At 42.9% G+C, this 10,072-nt stretch overlaps 1 non-coding gene across 1 annotated transcript; it reads left to right on the top strand.

Annotated features, from left to right (window-relative positions):
• Positions 1-2,554: 2,554 nt before the first annotated feature.
• Trnak-cuu (transfer RNA lysine (anticodon CUU)) lies at positions 2,555-2,627 on the top strand. The gene has a single exon. It is a non-coding gene; the product is annotated as a tRNA-Lys (tRNA).
• Positions 2,628-10,072: the final 7,445 nt, after the last annotated feature.

Below are 10,072 nucleotides of genomic sequence, written 5' to 3'. Positions count from 1 at the left end.
GGAGCCTGCAGGCCTTCACAGATCTCCTCTCAGAGATCACCACAGTGACACCGGAAGATGATACAGGTCCCTCAACCGATATCAACTCACTGGAAGTCTGAGGAAGTGGATCAGTGAATAGACCACTTGCCTCTTGCGTTCAGGAAGCCGTAGGTTGAATGCCCAGCCCTACATAAAACTAGGCATGGTGACATGTTTGTATTCCCAGCACTCAGGAGGATAGAGGCAGGAGGATAAGAAGTTCAAGGTCACAGCTACATAGGGTTTAAGGGTAGCCTAGGATACATGTAAAACAGTCTCAGATTAGAGGGGTGAAGGGAATATCAAGGTATCTTATAACCAGTATGTTTTTTATTCTAAATGACAAGGTCTGTATAGTTGACTCTTTTTTGGTCCTAGAACCTAAGGGGATAGAACTTAGCCATGTGACCTCACCTAAGGGAATTATGGGTATAATGAACTGTACCAGCTTTCCCTACTTCCTCTTCCTCTCCTCTTCCTCTTCATTTTCTTGATGGCCAGGAAGACTCAGGCTGGATTTATAGTCTACATATATATATGAAGCTTTGGGGAACTTCCAAGTCTCATTTATGTGAGCCTAATTGTTGGCCACAGTTTAAAGTTTTAATGGTCTCCTTTCCTTTTGTCATCCACTCAAAAAAAAAAAACACAAAAAACTCTTTTTATTGTAGAAACTTGTGTGTCTGTATTTTAGAAAGCTCAAAAGACAAAAGCAAACAAAAAGTAAACTCTTTACATTCACCCAGGTATCAGTTTTTATATAGTGTCTTTTTAAAAAAAATCTTTTGTTTTGTTTTGTTTTTGTTTGCTTGTTTGTTTTTCAAGACAGGGTTTCTCTGTCCTAGAACTCTCTCTCTGTAGACCAGGCTGGCCTGGAACTCACAGAGATCCGCCTGCTTCTGCCTCCTGAGTGCTGGGATTAAAGGCGTGCACCATGCCTAGTTAGTATTTTCACTTAAATGCAAGGTGATATTTTACTCAGCGGTCTGCTCTCCTTCAGTCAAACGTCTACATTTTTCCACTTCAGCAAGTCTTTATCTCATCTTTTACATTCAAACTACCAAATTTCCCCAGTCGATTCCCCAATCTTTCCATAACCAATTTGTCCTGGTCAGTTACTAAATATGAAAATTGTGATACTCTGGGTTTTTTTTTAATTTAGCAGAAATCATGGAAAAGATTGTAGTATTGGGCTGGGGCTCTATGTGGCTTAGTGACAGTGATAGCCTAGCATGCAGGAGGGTCTGGGATTGATTTTCAGCCCTGCAATCAAAACAAAACCAAGACTAGATGTGATGGCCCATGCCTTCAACCCCAGCTCCGGAAGGCAAAGGTAGCAAGCAGATCTCTGAGTTCAAGGCCAGTTTGATTGTAGTGAGTTCCTGTTTCAACACAAAACGAGCCAGAAAGCAACAATTTAGTTTCTTCATTATATTATTTTTCTATCCCAATACCTTTTATTTCCTGTAAACGAGCAATAAGATCTAAAGATGGATGAATCCAAATAAACTATTTCTGATGGGATTAAATAACATCATTCTTCTCAGTAAATCCGTAAGGTACCCAAAGATAACTGAGAATAATTACTGTTGACCTTGTACGGCGTCACTTAATTTCTAGATTAAGATGGTACATTAGAAGCCTGTGGGATACTATTCCTGCCACGGTTTAACCAGTCCATACTCTTTATTTAGAAAGTGTTGTGTAGTTCCTGAGATCGGTGATCAAACGTCTGTTTTGATGGGGCACCAGCCGACAGACCCATTTGCACCCACGTTCAGCTTGGTGAGTTTATTGGGGTTACTTGTAGGAGTGTGGGTGACCCAAAGCCCATCCCAGCTTGGGTGAGGACTCCAGAAAACATAGTTGGAGCTCGTTGGGGAAGGAAGGATCTTCTGAATCTTCTGTCTTTCTAAGCGTCCTGAGCCCTGTAAGTTCAGCTAGCTTCTTTTGCAAATGTGTTCTAAATTACAAGTGTGTGTGCACGCATGGAGCAGTCGGTTCTCTCCTGCTACCATGGGTTCTCAGGGATGGAACTCAAGTAACCAGTTAGCTGGGGTTGGGAAGTTCCCTGCCACTGAGGCATCTCGCCAGCTCTTAGTTACCCGCGTGGTGCTGCGGCTTTGCCGGACTTTGGTCCGGAGCTGCTTTGGTGCTGGCACGGAGCACAAGCCCAGCTCCTGGCAGCGCCGGAAATTTCTGAATGACAGACACCCAAGCCGGCAGGGAGCCAGCTTCCTCGCCTGGCCTTACCTCCGGGAACAGGAGATTCTGACCGCTAGAGGGCCGTTTAGACATTTTTATCAAACAGCAGAAGTTTGGGCTCACGAAAGCAGAAACAAAATACAATTCATTTCGTGAGATGTTTTACAAAAAAAAAAAAGAGAGAGAGAGAGGAAAGAAGAAAAAGGGGGGAAAAAGAAAAAAGGAAAAAGGAAAAGCTCAGAAAAGATACTTTGACAAAGATAAAACGCTTGAAGCAAACTAAAATGTCATTCCTTTGAAAAGACCTAGAAAAGCCAGACACTCAACTGCCCGGCTAGCTCAGTCGGTAGAGCATGGGACTCTTAATCCCAGGGTCGTGGGTTCGAGCCCCACGTTGGGCGGCTTCAGTTTTCAGTTTTCCAGGTCGGCATCTGACATGTTATCAAGCTTGAGTACTGAGTATTTCTAAGTTACTTATTGTCAAACAATCCCAACACTAAAAGAACCGCAAAGATGAAACCATCACGGAAAGACAAGACATCCGTACTCAACCCTAGGGGCTCTAATACTGTCCTGGAGCCCACGTGGTTTAAAGGACAGAAATGACTCCCACAAGTCCCTTGGTATCCACACCGCAGGAACCTTCACGCAACCAGCACTCACATAATAATAGTAAGTAGGACATAAATGAAAAACAGCCGGGAACCCAAAAGGTTATTCCGCGTAGGGAAACATTTTTATAATTCTGTTTCAGTGTTGTGTTTAAGGGCAGCCTGAAGTTAGGGAGTACCATGACATGAAAATGAATGAAATCATACAGTTCACAAACATTGCATAAGCGATCTTTATTTCTTATTTCATGCCGTTTGTGGTTTCGAAGGTTGATCTGGAGTGCACCGCGAATGTCTTTTTAAACTATTATAAGATTGCGTTGGCTATACGCAATCGGAAACGCACCGTTAGGGCTTTTTTTTTTTTTCCCTTCCCTTTTCTTTTTGTTGAAGTTAGTGATTGAAATTGTAGTATTTTTTGTGCTTTTAGAGCTCCCTTTCTTCATAGATTTTCCCCCAAACAATTCCCGTTGAGTAAAATTTTGCTTTTCTATTGACAGTTCCAAGTTCTTAAATATTTTCAGTCATCTTTCAACCATTCTTTTTTGTTTTGTTTTGTTTTGTTTTCAGTTTTCCAAGACAGGGCTTCTCTGTGGAGCCGTGACTGTCCTGGACCGCTGAACTTTGCTTTAGATCAGACTGGCCTCGAACTGACAAAAACCCGCCTGTTTCTGCTGCGCTGGGGTTAAAGGCGGCATGCCGCCGCTGCCCCGCTCCCTCGGCAGTTCTTAAATGTCCTCCACAATTAACATATGTTATTATCATCAATCCAAAACACAGTTTCAGACTTCGAAAGACAAAACATGGACAGTCCCTGAAAGCATCAAGCCCCGTGTTGCAAAAGGAGAAAGAACAAGACAGGGGGAGGGGGAGGAGAGCAAAGGGAGGGAGGGATGAAGATTCTCAGAGTCCGGGTAAGGAAGGGCTCAGGCTCTAGGTGATAGGCAGAGGGATGGGGTTTTTCCAGGACAGCAAAGAAGCAACAAACCGAAAAACTGATGAGAAGTCAGTGAAAATCCCATGCATCCATTTAATACAAATCAGTGTAATAGTGGGAAGTGCGTGTCTGCCCACCACATCCCCATTCCTATGTTAAAGACCCAATCCCCACTATCTCAGCAAGTAGTTTTATTTAGAAATAGTGTCATGGATGGATGGAAGTAATCTGGACGAAATCAGGGCAGGCTGTAAATGCAGTATGACTGCTGGCCTCATCACAAAGGAGAAATCTGGACAAAGACATCCCTTTGGACAAATGGGAGGATGTTCTGTGAAGATCAAGGCAAAGAATGAAGCATAGTTGCCATGAATTAAGGAACTCCAAATTCTGTCAGCAAACTACCAGAGGCTTGGAGAAATGCATGGGATGGATTCTCCATATTATCCGCAGAAGAGCCAACATGACCAACACCTTCATTCCAGCCCCTAAACTGTGAAACCATCCATTTCTCTTCTATAACCTACCTAGCTGCTAGTACTTTGTTCTGGCTGCTAGTTGGCTAGTTCTAGTTGCTCTAGTTGGCTGGTAGTTCTGATTTCAATTTCATTCTGTTATAAAGTATCTCATAGACAAAGTAGAGAAGCTAATTGTCATTCTCCTCAAAAGGCTCAGGTGCCAAGTGAGCACACATAGTGTAGCCAGGCCACAGGTCTCCCAGAATCAACATTTGTTGTTGTTGTTGTTGTTTCAACACTTGTTGTTTATTTGCATCACTTGCTCCCTAGTTCCATTACCACAGACCTAACTGATACACTCTGTAGGTCAGTACAGCCTCACTACAGCCACCTGCAATGAACATTCAAACTCCAGCTAATCCGAATGTGGCTCACAGATCAGGTCATGGGATACTAAGATGTGGAAGTGTGGAGCATCCCAGAGCCTCCCCCCCTCCCCCAACCCCTGTCATCCCAAGAAGCCAGTGTGAGCAGTTCCGTAGGTCCCTAGTCAGGTTACAGAGGCCATACCTCTGAGTCCCATGGCCTAGAATTGTATCAGTACTTTTCCTGGTCAGCCATGGGTCAAGGGCTGGACTTTGTGAGAAGCAGCCTTGTAATAGCTTAGTCTCAAAGGATATTTTCTTTTTACTCTTGGCTGATGATTTTCGGACTAGTGATTTATTGCAAGTTTTGTTTTTCCATGGATTTTATATTTGAAGATTTTGCTGGCTAGTGATGGCGCATGCCTTTAATCCCTGCACTCGGGAGACAGAGGCAGGCGGATCTCTATGAGTTCAAGGCCAGCCTGGTCTAAAGAGTGAGTTCCAGGACAGACTCCAAAGATACACAGAGAAACCCTGTCTCGAAAAACCAGAAAAAAATAAAAATTAAAAATAAAGAGAGAGAGAGATTTTTGTGTTTATGTATCACACACTTTAAGAAGATGTGTTAATTCTGTGTGATTTAATTTCAACTACTAAGTGGCAAGGGAAAAAAGATAATTTTTTTTTTCTTTATGACATGGTCTCACTACATTGCCTGGGCTGGCCCACCTCAGCTTTCTGAGTTCTCTGTTAGACAGAGACATCTTAATCAAATTAAAGTCTGGCCCTTATTTAGGTGTTGATTTGCTATGCAAGGAGAAATCAGGAAATCTAAACATTGATTAAATGTGCTAATGGTGTGTCTGTGTGTCAGGGGTGGGGGGAGACTTTTACAGAGCTAAAGTTCATTGTATAGAATCAAATATAGACATGCAACATGCAATTTGTGTGTAAATATCTTTTGTGGAGGAAGGATGAAGAGGTACCTAAGAAACAAGATTGGAGTGGGTGTGGTGGCACACGCCTTTTATCCCAGCACTCAGGAGGCAGAGGCAGGCGAATCTGTGAGTTCGAGGCCAGCCTGGGCTACAAAGCCAGTTCCAGGAAAGACGCAAAGCTACACAGAGAAACCTTGTCTCGAAAAATCAAAAAAAAAAAAAAAAAAAAAAGAAAGAAAAGAAACAAGATTGGAGCTGGGTGTTCTGGCACATGCCTTTTATTCCAGCACTCAGGAGGCAGAGGCAGGCAGGTCTCTGAGTTCAAAGCTAGCCTGGTCTACAGAGTCAGTTGCAGGACAAAGCTACACAGAGAAACTCTGTCTCAAAAAACCAAAAAAAAAAAAAAAAGAAAGAACGAAAGAAAAAGAAAAAAAGAAGAAAGAAAGTAGAAAAGAAAAGAATTGGGTGCATGTTAATAACTGTAGAAGCTGAGTGGTGGATACATCATACACCATGGTTCCTCATGAGTCCAATCTAGTTCTTGTGTGTGTGTGTATGGGGGAGGGAGGCTTGCTAGGGTTTGAAACCAGGGCCTAGTATAAACTACCCTCCCCCACCTTCTTAAAATTTCTTTTGAGACAGGGTCTCACTGTGGAGCTCCGGCTGGCTTGGAGATTGTTATACAGACAAGGCTGTATCAATGCCTTAGTTGCTTTTCCTTGCTGTGATAAAACGCCCGTGACCAAGGCAACTTAGGAAAGAAAGTGTTCAAGCAGGCCTGTGGTTTCGGAGGGTAGAGTCCATGACAGCAGAGCAAAGGCCCCTAGACAGGAAAAACTGGGAGCTCACACCTCCATCTGAACGTGGGAGGCAGACAGGCACACTGGGAATGGTGTGAGTCTTTTGAAACCTCAAATCCTGCCCCCAGTGACACACCTCCTCCAACAACACCACACCTCCTAATCCTTCCCAAACATTTCCATCAATGGGGATCAAGTATTTAAATATACAAACCTATGGGAGGCATTCTCATTCAAACAGGGACCACCTTGGACCAACACTGCTTAGTTACACATATCTATTCAAAATTTTCTATTACACTTTAATTTTGTGTACCTGTATGTGCTGTGTGCTTGTGTGTGTGTGTGTGTGTGTGTGTGTGTGTGTGTGAGAGAGAGAGAGAGAGAGAGAGAGAGAGGAGAGAGAGAGAGAGAGAGAGAGGATGCCACAGTAGCATGCATTTTGAGGTCAAGAGGACAACTTTTGGGAAGTTGGGTGCCAGGGATCAAACTCAGGTTGTCAGGCTTGGTTTCTACCCTCTGAGCCATCTCACTGGCCCAGTTACGATATGTGTATCTCTTGCCCTCTACATAAACCTAAACCTCATGTCAGGATCCTGCAGATAAACTGGAAGAGGGTGTCAATGGAACTCATAATTTGTTCCATTCCCACTGTAACTCCATTGAATAAGTTACTTTTCGGTGCTCTTCACTGTTGTGTGTCTGTTAAGTTGACCTGTTGAGGACAGGCTGACCCTGGCTTGTCAGGGCTGCCAGAGCCCAAGCTCTGACACTGACTACTCCAGCAACATCACTGATCAGTCAAAAATGAAAAGGGCTTTAGCCTCTTTATCCCAGTGATTACTTCTCATCACCAACGACAGGACAACCAGCCACTGTGTCATTCTCAAGGGCTGCAATGAGACCCATGTATGCATGTGTCAAATTTGGGCATGGTGGCACATGGCTATAATGCTATCATTCAGTAATTGAAGGCAAGAGAACAGTCCTTGCTGATGTAGTGGGTTTGACACCAGTATGGGATGCATGAGACCCCATCTCAAAAGATAAAACAAAGGCCAGGGAGGTGGCTCAAGGAATAAAGTGCTTGAAGACTTCAGTTCAAATCCACAGACCCCAGAGAAAGCAGGAGGTGGGGTCAAGTGACTGAAATCTCAACATTCCTATGGCTTATCCTCCAACCTTCTGACTCTGCAGTGGCATGCATGTGCCCCCACTTACATATACAACACAAAACACATATGTGTGTATACAGATGGAGAAACAAACACATATATAAAGTAAAAGTCATGTCAGACATTCAAAACAGCTCACGTTTCTCAGAATTTGAATACCATAAACAAATAACCAATACTATTACCACCATTAACACAGGGTGTGTGCTGTATTTGTGCCACAGAATCCTCCTCCAGTCTTGGTGGCAGTCAGTTCAGCCAATGAACTCTTTTCTTATAATGTTTTCGGATATATAAAATAAAAAGCACAAGATTAAAAAAGTAAATAATTTTATAAAAAATAAAGCTATTAAATACTTAAACATCCGGTAGGTACATACTTTAACATTAATCTATTAAATAATAGGATCTAGATCAGGTCTAATAAGTAACAAAATTCAAGATCTGTTTTATTCTTAACCACGTGACTATGTGTGTGCCTGTGTGTGTGTCCATGTGCGTGAATGCAGATGCCCTCAGAGGCTGGAGGCATCAGATCCTCCTGGAGCTGTAGTTACAGGTGTTGAAGAGCTGTCTGGCAACGGCTGGAAAGGGAGCTTGGCTCTTCTGTAATAGCAGTACATGCTCTTAACCACTGAGTCATCTCTCTAGCCCCAAGCACAGTAATTTCAAAGGAGTGACGAACGTCAATGATATTTCTGAGATATATGCAGGAACTGTAACGTGTGGAATGTGATCAGAAAGCAGCTTAATTTCCACTGGGGACAAAGTCAGACACACGTGCTGCCAAATAGCATGGCTTGCCATCTTCATTTCTTTCTTTTTTTTTTTTTTTTTTTTTTTGGTTTTTCGAGACAGGGTTTCTCTGTGTAGCTTTGCGCCTTTTCCTGGAACTCACTTGGTAGCCCAGGCTGGCCTCGAACTCACAGAGATCCGCCTGACTCTGCCTCCCGAGTGCTGGGATTAAAGGCGTGCGCCACCACCGCCCGGTCATTTATTTCATATTTTAAAGTATTTTTATTTAATTTATTAACACTTTTAAGTCTGGCAGCGGTGGCACATGCCTTTAATCCCAGCACTCGGGAAGCAGAGCCAGGTGGTTCGAGGCTAGCCTGGTCTACAGAGTGAGATCCAGGACAGGCACCAAAACTACACAGAGAAACCCTGTCTCAAAAAACAAAAAACAAACAAGCAAACAAAAAACAATTTTATTACATTTACTTGCTGTGTGTTTGCGTGGGGGCACTTGTGCCAGTGTGTGTGTGTGTGTGTGTGTGTGTGTGTGTGGTGTATGTGTGTGTGTGTGTGTGTGTGTGTGTGGTGTATGTGTGTTAGTAAGATTCAACTCTTCTACCATATGGAGCCTGAGTATCAAACACAGATCATCAGGTTTGGAGACAAGACTTTTATCCTCTGAGCCATCTCATTGGTCCTATATCTATCTATCTATCTATCTATCTATCTATCTATCTATCTATCGATCGATCGATCGATCGATCGATCGATCTATCTATCTATCTACCTATCTACCTACCTACCTACCTACCTACCTACCTACCTATCTATTATTTTGTGTATGAGTGTTCTGTCTCCATGTTTGTGTGCCACACAGAGGCCAGAAGAAGGTATTAGATCCCCTGGTACTGACTGGAGTTACAGGCAGTTGTGAGCTGCCATGTGGGTCCTGGTAAATGAACGCAGCATCAAGCTCTTTTAACTGCTGAGCCATCTCTCCAGCCTCACTTTCTTCATTTATAAAGAAATACTACATTTTAGCTTGAGTTGGGAGAAAACAATGTCATTTTTCTGGCTCATGCAAATTCATGGACCCTTGAGCTGAGAATGTAGTTCAGGGATGGAGTGTTTACCTAGAATGTGCAAGGCCCTGAGTTTGACTGCCAGCACTAAGAAAAAAAATCCCTATGCCCTTTGAATTAGGATCATGGGCTTCTAGATTAAGCCCTTCTGATCTAATTTTTTTAAATGGCACAACAAATGAAGGCTCTTACTGTGCGGGCCTAGAGAGAGACCTGAATTCCAGTCCAGAACCCACATAAGGTGAGAGGAGAGAATCAACTCCACTGAGCAGTCCTCTGGCTTCCACATGTGGACTGTGGCACTTGTCTCCATACACAATATTTTTTAAAAAGGGAGGGGCTGTATTGACCATTTATTAGTTAACAGCACTTACTGCTTTTCTAACTGGAACTGGAGCTACTTGTGAGGTGCCATGTAGGTGATGAGAACTGAACCCAGGTCTTTAAACAGTGATCTTAACTGATGAATCACTTCTCCACTCCTTATAACAAAACATTTTAAAATGATCATTAACATATTTTTGTTGGCTAGATGGTTCAATGGCTAAAGGAACCAGTTGCTAAGGTTGATCACCTGAGTTCTATACCCAGAACCCACATGAAAAAAAGAGAGAACTGGCTCTTGCAAGCTGTCTTCTGACCTCCAATATGTGCAGCACACATAATAAATAAATTTAAGATGTGTTATTAAGGTATAATATAGGTATGATAAAGTGCATTACATAAGGTCATGCTTAAAAATGCA

This window comes from Peromyscus californicus, unplaced genomic scaffold (assembly GCF_007827085.1).
Source record: "Peromyscus californicus insignis strain IS unplaced genomic scaffold, ASM782708v3 Scaffold_11__1_contigs__length_118956290, whole genome shotgun sequence".
NCBI lineage: Eukaryota > Metazoa > Chordata > Mammalia > Rodentia > Cricetidae > Peromyscus > Peromyscus californicus.
The sequence above is the reverse complement of the archived record's forward strand: the minus strand, read 5'-3'. Positions and strand labels throughout refer to the sequence as shown.